Source organism: Nyctereutes procyonoides, unplaced genomic scaffold, assembly GCF_905146905.1.
Source record: "Nyctereutes procyonoides isolate TBG_1078 unplaced genomic scaffold, NYPRO_anot_genome, whole genome shotgun sequence".
In the NCBI taxonomy this organism is placed as follows: domain Eukaryota; kingdom Metazoa; phylum Chordata; class Mammalia; order Carnivora; family Canidae; genus Nyctereutes; species Nyctereutes procyonoides.
The window spans coordinates 38,805,366-38,818,754 of NW_026575049.1; the positions used below are offsets into that span (position 1 = coordinate 38,805,366).

General features: G+C 45.6%; 1 long non-coding RNA gene across 4 annotated transcripts; it reads right to left on the reverse strand.

The window, feature by feature from the left end:
- Positions 1–3,928: 3,928 nt before the first annotated feature.
- LOC129512064 (uncharacterized) lies at positions 3,929–12,831 on the reverse strand. 4 transcript variants are annotated; one of them, XR_008664964.1, is made up of 4 exons: positions 12,427–12,716; positions 11,840–12,239; positions 11,175–11,235; positions 3,929–8,595 (listed from the first exon to the last, which is right to left on the reverse strand). It is a non-coding gene; the product is annotated as an uncharacterized LOC129512064 (long non-coding RNA). The 4 variants fall into 4 exon arrangements; XR_008664962.1 differs by having other exon boundaries at positions 3,929–6,471; positions 6,998–11,235; XR_008664963.1 differs by lacking the exon at positions 12,427–12,716 and adding an exon at positions 12,768–12,831 and having other exon boundaries at positions 3,929–11,235.
- Between the last annotated feature and the right edge of the window lie 558 nt (positions 12,832–13,389).

The following is a 13,389-nucleotide window of genomic DNA, read 5'->3' on the forward strand; positions in this document are numbered from 1 at the left end:
GGCACGAAATACCACACACCACACACACAAACTTCATACCACACACATATAATAAACACCACACGTACTAACCATATACTACACACACCACACACACCACTCACACAAACACACATATACCCCCTACGTAAATATCCCAAATGATACACATACATATCCCATATGTCACACACTCACAACACACATACACACAGTTGTTGCGAGGGTCCATGAGGTTACATGCAAGACATACAACATATAGAGGGACCTTGATAAATGTTTTCTCTGTCCTCTTTCAAACAATGAATGGCGTTTATATTTCTTCTTTAATTGAAAAAGAATAATAACACCTTATCCTTTATAATATTTTACTGTAAGCTTTAACGCAAGACAACTTTTATTGTTTAAGCAATTATTAGGACCTACAGCAGAATTTCTGAGAAACAATTTTTTGGTCTGTCAGATGTCATTATTATAAAATGCAAGTACAAAAAAAAATAAAAAAATAAAATAAAATGCAAGTACATTTAATAAACCAGGAAAGTATAATTGGGAATAAACAGAATTCAGTACAAAGAGGTACTTTGTACCTGTGCATGCTCAGGGTTTGTGACAGATTTTGTGTGCAGATTGCATAATGCCCTTATAAATATTAACTGTCGGTATCAAGTTCATGTCACAGAAGAGACAGACTGACATCATCACCCTTTCTGCCCCCTCAAGTAAATAAGGCAACCTATACAAAGAACGGAAATAGTTTATAGATAAAATAATCTTCTCAATTAAGCGTATTTGGAACCCTTGGCAGTTTTGTCATCTCTGCTCTTCTGTTTCTCTGAGTTATGTTATGAGTTATACTCTTTTTAAAAAAGATTTATTTATTTATTTATTTATTTATTTATTTATTTATTTATTTATTTATGATAGACATAGAGAGAGAGAGAGAGAGAGAGAGAGAGAGGCAGAGACACAGGAGGAGGGAGAACCAGGCTCCATGCTGGGAGCCCAACGTGGGACTCGATCCCGGGACTCCAGGATCGCGCCCTGGGCCAAAGGCAGGTGCTAAACCGCTGAGCCACCCAGGGATCCCCAGTTATGAGTTATACTCTTGGTGGTTCATCCAACAGTTCTCTCCTCTGCTCCTTCTTTCTTGCTAGTAGACACTGCCTTCCACTGCAGATGTTGAAAACACCAGAGTCATTCCTAGCCTCTTTTGCAGCTAGCTCATGGGTCTGAGAGCCAACCAAGGCCAATGGACAGTAGTGGGAACCTGCTAAAGGCCTCACTAAGGAAACAACAAGTGGAAAGAATTTCCTTGTCTGCTTTTATTGGACTTGTGGGAAGCTAGTGCCTGGGTAGAGGCCACCATTTTATGGCTTTAAAAGAGGGAGGGGTGGCCAACAGTCAGCCTTATGAGGAGCCAGAGAAGGACCTGGAACCTCTAGAATTTTTGTTATGTGAGATAATAATGAACTTTATTTTTTTCATCCCTAGAAATGGAATATTCTGTTCATGTCTGGATGCATCTAAAATCGCAGACTTAGCGTCCAAAAACATTCCATGTTTTTTGTATATGAGCTTCTGTTTTATACCTTTATCCAATATCTTCAATGAAACAGTCTGTTTTATAGACCTATAATCTTAAGATTTGTATAAGGTAAGGTAGGGAGGCTTGACCTAAACAATTAATGACTGTAAACCATCGACAATAGTGCATGTTTCTATTCCAAATGTACAACCTCCACTCTTATCTCCTGGTCTAGATATGTTAAATAACCTCGACTTTTTCTCTGAAATAAAACATCACATTAAGGAAGAATTAAAACTTGTATTACTTGCAGATGACATGATACAATGTACAGAAAACTCTAAAGACTCCACCAGAAAAAGTATTGGAACTGATAAATGAATTTGGTGAAGTTGCAGGACACAAAATTAATATACAAAAATTGGTTGCATTTCTACACACTAATAATAAAGTAGAAGAAAGAGAATTTAAAAAAACAATCCCATTTACAATTGCACCCAAAATAATAACATGCCTAAGAATAAAAACAACCAAGGAAGTAAACAACCTGTACTCTGAAAACTATATGACATTGATGAAAGAAACTGGAGACAGCACAAACAAATGGAAAGATATTCCATGCTCATGGACTGGAAAAACCAATACTGTTTAAATTTCGATTAAAAAAAAAAACCCACGTAGAGGAATTCACTAATAGGTACATTGTTTCATCCATCAAGCATATATTGAATGCCTACAACACACCAGGCCATGTACAAGACCTTGGGGAAGCAAAGATGAATGAGAGCGAGCCATCGCCCTTAGGAACTCATTAGTTACTGGGGGAGACTGGGAGACAAATAGATGACATAGCCAAAAACCACACTCTTCTCAGGCAAGGTCTCGGTAGAAAACAGACGACATCATCAGAAAGTCTAATTGAAATGAATTTAACTAACCAACTATTCAGAGTGTGGATGGCTTTCACGGAACCATCAAGAGAGGGTGCCTAGTATCTGTGAGAACTGTCACCACTCTTGGATCTGAAGGGACAGAGGGAGGTGCCATGTAGTGGAGCCTAGAGAAAGCTACAGCACCCCCACCCCCAACGGGGCTTCCCCTGCCAAACCTGCATCCCTAACCAGAAGTCAAAGGGCCAAGAAGCCAAGGGAAGGTGCAAATACAAGTCAGAGTCCTAGAGTCCTGGGACACACAGGACAGGGAAAAGCAGAAAACGAGGGAGTGGTGGGGCCAGTGGAAATAACCAGTGCAATACTAAAACTTGGCTTTGTCCCAGAGCTCTTGTTTCTCTTGTTACTGACATCGATGATTTCCTATTTTAATTCTTCTAAAAGTGAGCACCCCTTTGTACTTACATTTTTCAGAGAGTTTTATCTTGAGTTTTATTACAAAGGTCATCCAAATGGGAGCAGAAAAACCTTTTCAATCTTAGAAAATATAGAACTGTGCATAGACAGCATCAACTCTAGCTTAATTACAAATTCAAGTATCCAGTGCGTGCGGCAGGCCCGAGGGGAAATGGTAAAAATTAAAGACATTCCACCAGCAGTGTGTGCATGGAAATGAGGTGTGACCCCTATGACAGGGGCATGAGGAACTGGGAAAGAGGGTACTTAACCTGTTTTAGCTTTCACTCAGGGACCTTGGGCAAGACCCACTCAAGAACAGCGAACTTCATTTTACTGAGATCAACAATTCTGAGGAATAAGAACACTTAACTTTTAATGAACCCGAATATCTTTAATCAAATCTATAATTAATTCTCATGCTACCCAGGCTTACACTGGGATCTTTAATCATTAATTCAAATTATCATCCATACGTCCTACCCTGGAAACACACTCAGACACTTGCCATGTTTTTATGGCAATATAGCAGCAGTGCAATTGGAGATCCCTTCTCTCCCAGAGAGACTGTCAATTTCTCTGACTCTGAAGAAGAAGGTGTGGATGAAATTGGCCACCCACCTTTTGCCACTGCATCTGTGCACATCTGAATCACCTGCCCCCTTTCCTGGTCCTTATCATGACTCTGTGAACTGCTCTTGAAGATCAAAGTTCTTCCTTTTCTAATTTGTGGGTTTTTTCCTATCAAAATTATATATGCACATATTTTAAAGTCAAATTGTTCCACAAGGCTTTTTATGAAAAACAGCAGAACCTCCTTAGCATGTTTCGCTCCCCCAGAGGCAACCCACTGGCCACGAGTTTAGCACATCCCTTTGTACTTCCTTTCCTATCTACAAATAACATGCCCGCGTTCCTCTTCCTGGAGCCTTCCATTTTAGGCCCTATCTGTTAACTTCCCTTTATGGAAGATGACAAGCCTGTTCTCAGAAACCCATAACCATGGTACCCTACTTTATCCACGCGGGTTTCTCAACTTTTCATCCTCTCAATATCAATACAGTTACAACATAGCTTGGTTGTAGCAGTATTTGGTGTTTATATAATTATGCTTGCAAATGCTATTTACAGCTGAGTCACAGTATACTGTTACTTTTTCTTTCTTGCACAATACTGTTTTCCCCAGAGCTTTTCACTGTACTGTGTGTATGCACACATGCACTTAACTCCCTGCGTATTTATTACCACCATACACCCAAACAGTATCCTTGTGTAAATCTCCTTTCTATATATCCAAACATGTGAGGATATCAGGTCATTTTTCCCAAAGAAATGTCTCTGCCATATCCTTTGTTTTCTATATTCCAATTCTTCCTCTTCTGTGGTTTTTGGGAGGATATGTAGCAGCTTCCTCAGTAATTTCTTCATGAAGTGAATTTCTTGAAATTTTGTATATCCTCAAAGGTCTTTGTTCTACCCTCACATTCAGTGGATTTTTCTGGCAAGGGATAGGATTCTAGGACAGAAATAATTTCTTCTTGGAATTTGGAAAGCATTGCTTCATTGTCTTCTAGCTTCTGAGATTGATACCAAGAAGTCTAATTAACGTAATTCTGATTTTTTTTGTTTTTTCCAAAGCAGTTCCTTTTATTATCATTTTAAATATAATGTCGTTCTGATTCTTGATTCTTTACCTGTGAGCCACATGTTTGTCTCTGCAAGTGCTTTGAGTCTTCTCTTTGTCCCCAACACTGAAATTCTGAAGTACTTTGGTTGGTGTAGACCATTTTCATACTTTGGACAGGATATATGGTGGGCCCTTTCCATCTAGAAAATAGCCTTCTTTGGTTTTAGGAAGGGTTCCTCTGTTATTTCTAACTAATTTCCTTCCCACTGCTTCTTGTTTTTGTTCCTATGATTCACTCATTGATTTCCTGTTACCAGGATTGATTCTCTAATTTTCTTATTTTTTCCTACCTTTAATTTTTAAAAATCTTTTTACTCTACTTTCTGGAAGATTTCTTCTACATTACCCTTCAACTTTCTTACTGGGTTTTAAATTTCAGTTTTCATATTTTTATTTTCTCAGATTTATTTTGTACCTTGCATATTCCTTTTATACAAGATGCTCTTCTTGTTTTATGGATGTAGTGTCTTCTCTTACCTCCTTGAAGTTGTTCTTTTCTTCTGTTTGAGTGGTCTCTGCTTCTACAAGATGCTCTTTTCCTGTTGCTTTGCTTTTCATTATTGCTGGGATATACTTGACCCTGTGTATCTTGCCTGATGATCCTTGTCAGCCAATGTGTAAGAGGGGGCTGCTAAGGGTTTACTGGAAGACTTGTGGTGCTTATGGCCCACAGTCTTTCCTATAGGATGGTCAGGCTGGCCCATGTCCTTAGGAGCTCCTGGGGTCAGTGTTTTAGGTATTTCTCATCACCTGGTGAGGTTTTCCAGAAAAGACACTTTGAATCTACCTGAAGGGTATATGGCCAGTTCCTATCCTAAGATGGGAAGGAGTCTGGAGTTTTGAACCCAAAACTGGAGTTTTATTTATTTGTAAACTACCTCTTACTCTCCTGTCTCCATATCTTTCCTTCAGTTGCACTTGGTGCTCCCAGACTAGATAACCTCAGTTTAGTCTCTTCAGAAAATAAACCTCCAGGCCACTGCTGAATCTAGCCACTTCTTAAAGAAGACTTTATCCAGTCCTCCCTCACTACCAGTCAGAGGAGCACTTGCTTCCACCAGTTTTGAAGAGTTTGTGTGTGGAGAAAGTGGATCTTATGATGTAAATAAGGTTGTTTCTCAGTGTTTGACACTGCCAGCTGGGGGCATCATTTTCTCCAATCCACTAAGCCAAGTGCCACTTTTCCATTCCATTCGAACCTTCTAAGGTCTTCTCTGATTCTCTTTGCCTTTGTGGGTTTATGACTTTGAAAGACCCAGTACAGTCATCTCAGTGGGGCTTCAGGAGGGGATGGAGCTAACCTCTGGCTCAGCACTAAGACTAAGGTGACTCATTTGCCTTGGCAGCAAAATTAAAGGGGACACCAAAAAATTCAGTCATCAAGATAAATAATGTTTACTGCAATCTTTTAACAAATCAGAATTAATGCAAAAAAAATCCAGCACGAACAAAATGTCACTATTTTAAATAAAGACAAGATCAGTACGATTGGTTTTTCCTTGTGCATCGTGTTCCAATGTGGTTGAGCATGGCATTCGTGCAATTCATCCCATTTAACCAGTCCTCATGGTCTTGATATTCTTTATGACCATACCAGGCTATAGAGCTTACAAGGGGCCGCAAATTATATTTTCATTTGTCCACCATGCTCGTTACTTGAACATCCAAAGACTAAGGGCTAATCTAGCCTGGTCTGAAAGATTTTTAGGCTGAATGCTACACTAGCATGTGGCAGAGTAACTTGGTCAGCACTGGTGTCCAGCAGGTGGAAATTCCTTCATAATAAACATCTCTTTGAAAAAATTTGGTGAGTTAAAAGCTATATACATATGTTAACGAGACAAAGAAGCCCCAGAACTGGTGTTTTTAGATCTAACAGGACACTTGGAGCATACTTGAGGCATTAGCCAATAGCAAGGCAGCCCCCACACCTAGAAGAAAGACAACATAAATTCAGGTTTTCTACCATAATTTATGTCAGGAATTTTTTCACAACACCCCGACCACAGGAGATTAGTGTAACCCATGCCAGGCTAAACTCAGACACTTCAATTTTTGCTTGGAAACTTCCGTGCGAATCCAAACCCTCCTCTTTCACTTAACCCTGAGGCTGTTCAACTGCATGTTTCTGGATGGTGGTAAGTGGTGAGCTCCAACTGACACCAAAACATCCTAAGAGTTCAGAAAACTCTCATTATCTGATATTATTCAGTAATTATTTGATTCTTCTAGAAAAATTACATTCTCCTTCAAATAAACTGCAGTTAAATCTCCCTCCCTGGCAGCCACATTCCTGAATACTCTTTCGCTGATATCACTCTGGATACTCTTTCAGAAGCCCCACCCTCTGGGTAGATTTTTCCCAAAAGCTTCCCACCTTATACTCAAGCAAAATAATGGGTCACATTTAAAAGCAGAGGTGCTGTTCCCATAGGGATGTTATAAAGGTAAACTTACATTTCTCCTGGTTCTTTGACACTCACGGGACAGGTATTCTAAAATTTCAAGATAATATTATTAGCTTTCATCAGAAACACATTGTGCTATTAAGTGGATCCCTTGAAAAAATATGGAGGCACCGAGCTGGCAGTTCTCTGTTTTCTGAAGGAGCTGATAACCTACTTTTGCCCAGCTTTTGGAAGTGAGCAAGTGTGTGTGTGTGTGTGTGTGTGTGTGTACACGTGTGCACGCGCGCAGGCGCACACACATACTCTCTTCACCAGCAGTGAAATTTATTTGTAAGGTGCCAGGTAAGAACAAGGTATCATTATGAAGAGAAGCATTACCTCACAGTTCAGAGACTAAAATGAGACCACACCTGGAGTACTTTGTTCTGTTTCAGGAAGCTTAGTTACAGAAAGATGAGGTGGTGACTGGAGGGACGCCAGGAGAACAGACAACAATAAAAAGATACAGGAAATCAAAGCTTCCAGAACACAAGTAAACATCTCCAGAAAACAACTATCCCCAGCTTCGATAATTCATCATTATTTAGTAAAAGTCTCAGATGTATAAGGCTTTGGAGAATGCAAAGACCTAGTCTCTCCCCTCAAAGCACAAACAATATAGAGAATAAGTGGCCAGCATAGTTGTAATATAAACAACTCAAACCTTCCAAGCCATTGTGCGCACTGAGGAGGAGGGTGTTGTTTCATCACAAATATTGATTAACTTCCTGAGCTCCTGTTATACAAACATGGCGTCATCAGGCTAGATAAACAGACCTTAAGCAAGCAAGCACTGCTTCTATCTTCTACCAACAAAAGATTTTAATTGAAAAACAAAGCAAAGCCTAATGTAAAGCAGTGCTGTGATTCCAGTCACCTGAAAGTGGTGCCATGAAATGCAAGACTGCAAATAAGGTAAAAAGAGGGATGCAAAGAGAATTCCTTCTTTCTGAGATTCTGAAATAGTTATAGACATAAATTGTGGATTATAAATGGCAAACAATGATATATGAAAGATATTTAATTTGTGCCATACAGGACAACATGGAAAATAGCTTGGGAAATGAACTTGTATCCCAGCTGTGATCGAAGTTGCTAGCCTTTCCTAGGCTGCTGTAACAAATGCTGGGAAAACTGGGTGGATCAGTGGTTGAGCGTCTGCCTTCGGCTCAGGTTGTGATCCCAGGATCCTGGAATAGATGGAGTTCCACATTGGGCTTCCCTGCAGGGAACCTGCTTCTCCCTCTGCCTATGTCTCTGCCTCTCTGTGTCTCTCATGAATAAATAAATAAAATCTTTAAAAACAACAAAAAACCCTCAAAAAACAAATGGCCACAAACTTGGTGGACCAAAACAACACACATTCATTACCTTACATTTCTGTAAGTTGGTAGTCCTCACTGGGTAGAAATCAAGCTGTCAGCAAGGCTGAGCATCTTTCTGGAGGCTCTAGGGGAGAATCTGACACCTGGTGTTTTCCCACATCTAGAGGCTGCCCACATTCCTTGGTTGCTGGTCCCCTCTCTGTCTTCAAAGCCGGCAGTGGCGAGTTGAGTCCTTCTCCTATTTCATCACTCCGAAGGGCTGTTTCACTTGCCTCTTCCACTTCTAAGGAATATTGTGATTACCTTGGGTCCACCCAAATAATCCAGGATAATCGGCTTATTTTAAAGTCGATTTGATTGCCAACGTGAAGTCCTCTGTGTCATGTGTTATGAATTTTTTTATGTGTTATGAATTGAATTGTGTGCCCCCCAATCAAAAATGGTACATTGAAGTTCCAACTTCCAGTACCTGAGAATGTGACTTTGTTTGGAAACAGGGTCATGGAAGATGTAGTTAGTTAAAATGAAGTCACAGTAAAGTAGAGTGGGCTCCTCATCCAATATGACTGGTGTCATATAAGAAGACACGACACACAGGGAGCACACTGTGGAAATGGAAGCAAAGTGCTGTATCTACAAGCCAAGGAATGCCAGGAGCCATCACAAGTTAGAAGAGGCAAGGGAGGGTCCTCCCTTACAAGCTTCAGAGGGACCGTGGCCCGGCCAACACCTTGATTTTAGACTTCTAGCCTCCAAAAGCACAATAAAATTAATGCCTGATGTTTTCAGCCACCAAGCATATGATATTTTGTTATGGGAGCCCCTAGAGACTATTACACCGTGTCAGGTAATATATTCATAGGTTCTAGGGAGGAGAATGTGAATGCCTTGGGGCGGGGTAGGCATTATTCTGCCTACCTTTGTGGCCTTCAACAAATTTTGCCTCTTGGCAATTTTCAAAGAGAAGTGTTGGTAGGAGTGCAAATGTGTTTGGAGACGATCCTCCATTGGCCTTTCAGGTTTCTGCACATCTTGAGAGAAGAGGCACAGGATGCCTTGTTCCAGATCCTGGTTTTCAGAATGTTTGTATGGCAAACAGCCTTGAAATATGAGAACAGTGTCTACCCTTGGAGCAAGTGTGTTTTTTAGTGTCAGTAGAATAAAGAAATATCTCCTTCCTAGGCAAAAGTCAGGTAGGCTTACTGCCCATTACAAAGTGCAGGGCTCTCTCCCCCCTTTTTTCTTTGTTTCTCTGAAATGTTAATCTCTGTGAGTTTTTCCTGGTTCACGTTTTGGGGGGTTTGGGGTGGGTGGAAATGAGAATGGGAGTTGTGGGAGGGGAGGATACATTTGGGGACACCCTGGTCTTGAGTTAGAAGGGGTCTGGGAGGCCATGATGCCCCCTTTTACCCCCAAGTTCCTGGGGGGCGGTGGTTTGGAACTTGGGAACTTGTGTGAGGTGTTCCCAGAGGGAAGGGGCAGGAGTGGAAATTAGTTGGCCTCTACTGCCCCCCAGTGAGGTTGTGGCCCCTCCCTCAACTTTTCTTCACGTTTCTTAAAGGCATTTTGGTTTTTTAAAATCTGTACAGCAAGAGCAACTTTTTCTGTCAAATAAAAATGAGAAATGCAGGGGAAAAAAATGGGGCCCCGCATCCCCCAGCCCTCTTGGCGTCACTCTGTGGGTACTGGCACTGGGAGAACTGGTGGAAATGCTGATACTCTGGCTGCTGCTCTGGCTGGAATCTATAACCTGTCCTTTGTCTCTGACCCAGGTATCTCACATCCTCTGCCAGCACCTGGGAATCTGTGGTAGTCTAACAGGCTAGTCTGCAAGTAGGGTAAGCCTTAGACCCTTCAGTACTCGACAAAGGAAGACTCAGATAGATAACCTGGCATGTGTGGGATAGAAGCTGCAGTGAATGGCTGTCAAAGAACAACTCTACGTAGAGGTCCAACATCCTGGCATGTGGCTCACTCTACTTCTGGCATCACTGGCTTGTGTCAACGGTTCTCTCAGTGAGGTCCCTACATCTACAGCATCAGCATCAGCATCACTTGGTAATGGGTTAGCAATACAGATATTTGAGCCACATCCCAGACTCATGGCATGAGAAACAGGCTGCCTGCCCTCCTGCCATGTGGGCTTCCACAAACCCTCCAGGGGTGCTGCTGTGTGCAGTTTGGGAAGCGCTGGCCCTCCCTGTGGTCACCTCTCCAGCTGCACAGCCCTCGTGTGCACACAAGAGATGTTTGCATGGGGGACACTGAAGCCTGGACTGGGGCAGGAGAAAGACTTCACATGTCCACCCTCTGGGGCTCCTCCACCTCCGTGTCGGTGGGACGGGCTGCTGTCTTCTGCATTTCCCATAATGTTTGCCCTCCCCATCCTCACATCTGGAGATCAGACCTTTAACTAAGGGAACATCCTGAAGTCATGCTGTGAAAGTCGGTCAACATTAGCAACCATTCTTAAGGGTGTACACGGGGCTCATCCACTTGACCGTCCCCTTGGAAAAGAAGGGTCAAGAAAAAAAAAGAGGGGGGCAGGAAGAAGTGTTTCAGAGGTCTCATGGAGGCAAGCTTGGCCCCAAAGTGAAAACCACCTGACCCGGGGTGCTGTATGCATGCCCCATGTTGGTCCTTGCACACTGAGGCAATGAGATCCCAGGCAAAAGAGGGTGAGATGTTCTATGTACACCTGAAGTTACCACGTGCAGGCCAGGGTCCTACAGGAATCACTTAAAGCCTTCATGTGGACGGGCAGGGACAAACAGATTCAACAATGCCTAGGATGAAAAATGACTATCTGGATGTCCAAGTGACTAATAGAATTTTCTTTTTCTGTCCTTGGGTACAAATTACCTTGAAAACCTTCCTTAGTTCTGTAGCTCCAGGACAGAGTGAAGGATGAACAAGATTCTTCCTGCAAAAAATAGTACAGGGGAGAAAAGAAAAAAAGAAAACAAACATGACAGGGGTCTTAGGGGATTTTTTTTCTAACCAGGCTTTTCTTCCTCCCTCATTGCCAGATAAATCCCAGCCTCAAAACCATTCTATTCACTACACATGAAGAGCTTTCACATAGACTGGTTAATAAAATGCTGAATGCAGGAGCAACGACAACAACAACAACAAAAAAAACCCACTTCAGTACCAAAACTAGTTTATCTATATCCTTTTGTTAGATTATCATAAATGGTTTACAACAATCGCACCTTGGCTTGAATGGGCCCGCCACCCCAGAGAGATGAGCATCAGGGTGCATGTGAGCACCCCGCCCCGCAGTCTTCCCATTGGCTACATTGGTCCCGTAGCTTCCCATGAGGGGCCGCAGACCACCTGGTGATGCCCAGTGGACGCTTCTCATGGAATATTTATGGAACATTTCATTAATTTATCACCAATTGGTTTCACCACACTCCTTCCACGTGACCAGCTTTTTTTTTTTTCCGGTTTAATTCTCCTGACTAGGTCAGAGTCACGTGTGCGCCTTTCGAGCTATTGTTGTGGTCTGAGGTGATTCTCACCGTGAAAGGGAAGAGCTGGGCTTCGTCAAGGTGAATGCATTAGCTCCCACTCTGAAGAAACCTGTGCCTTGGCCGGGCGGGCGGGCAGCCTGCGTACAGGAGAAGGTGGCGGAGGCGGGAGGCGGGAGGCTCATCTCAGGGCTGCAGGCCTGGCACCCAGTGGGGGCCCAGAGCAGCGCGGCCTAGGTCTGTTAGCACCCCACGGCGGAAATCCAGGGAAGCGGCCCACGCACGAGGCCTGACAGAAGGTGTGGCGGGAGACCCGGGTTCGCACCAGGGCCCAGGCGGGCGCAGCCTTGGAGGACAGAGGCCGCCCCTTCTCTGGGTTTGCAGTTGGGCTGAGGTGTCTGTGGAGAGCTGGGTTTCCGGACCGACCAGTCAGGGAAAGTGGGCCCGAGGCCTGCAACAGAAGGGGGTCGGTCAGGGTGTGTGGAAACCCTGGGGAGAGGGGCTGAAATCAGGGAGGAGGGCCCCGACCCCTGAAGGGGCCCCGGGCAGCTCGGATGCGGGTGGGGCTGCAAGGAGCCCGGGCTTCTGGCTTGTCCTTGGGGCGGCGGTGGGGGCGTGAGAGCCGGGGCGGGCCTCACCGCATGGCGCCTCTGTGACCTGCAGCAGGCCGCGCCCCTCACGCTCACGAGGGCTCCTCCGAGGTGGTCCCGTGCCGCGGTCCTCACGGAGGTGAGCGCCGCGTCCAGCAGGCGAAACCTGTCCCCGCTCCAGTGTGTCTGCTGCAGCCTGACCCGGGACGCCCTCGCCCTCGCACCCCCGCCGCTTCTCCTGACCCCGGCTGCCCCTCGGCGGCCTGACCGCACCCCCGCCCCGGGCCGGGCTGGCGAGCGTGCGTGCGATCCCTCCGGCGGCTGAAGAAGCGACCTCAGGCCCGTCCGTGTCACCACGGACCCCGCCCCCACGCTCCCACCCCGGTCACCTGCCCTCGCCGGGCGGCCGTGGGCTGTCCCCGGTGCCCACAGACCAGACCTCGCCGCCTCCAGGGGCCTTCCCGCCGGGGCGGGGCCGGGCCGGGACCCCACGTGCCGGGGGGGGGGGGGGGGGGGGGGGAGGGGCAGCTGTTCACACTCCACGTACGCACGCGTCTGTGAGGCGCCACACAGGTACATTTCACACGCGTTTAGGAGACTGTGAAGCTCACGCTTTGGTGTCTGAGACACACGCACGAAGAGAAGTTGGAGCTCTCGGCCCGAAGACGACTCCCGGAGCCACCTGCGCCGGCTCCGCGGGGCGGGTCACCCCCCGGCGGCGCCGCGGTGCTCCGCGCCCCCTAGCGGCGGCGAAGGGCTCCGCTCCCCGACCCGCTCGGCTGCTCCCCGGACTAGCCTGCGCCCCCCCAGCCCCAGCTCTCGGGCGCGCGGCCCCTGCCCGCCTCCCCGTCACCCCGCAGCCCCCGCAGCCCCGAGCCGCCTTCGGGAGGAGCCTCCCCGCCCCCTCCCCCCTGCACACAGCGACCTTGGCTCCCGGAGGCCTGCCCCCCACCGTGGGAGCCGGTCAGGGGATCATCCCTGGAGCAGGAGCGCCCGGGCAGCTCCTGCAGA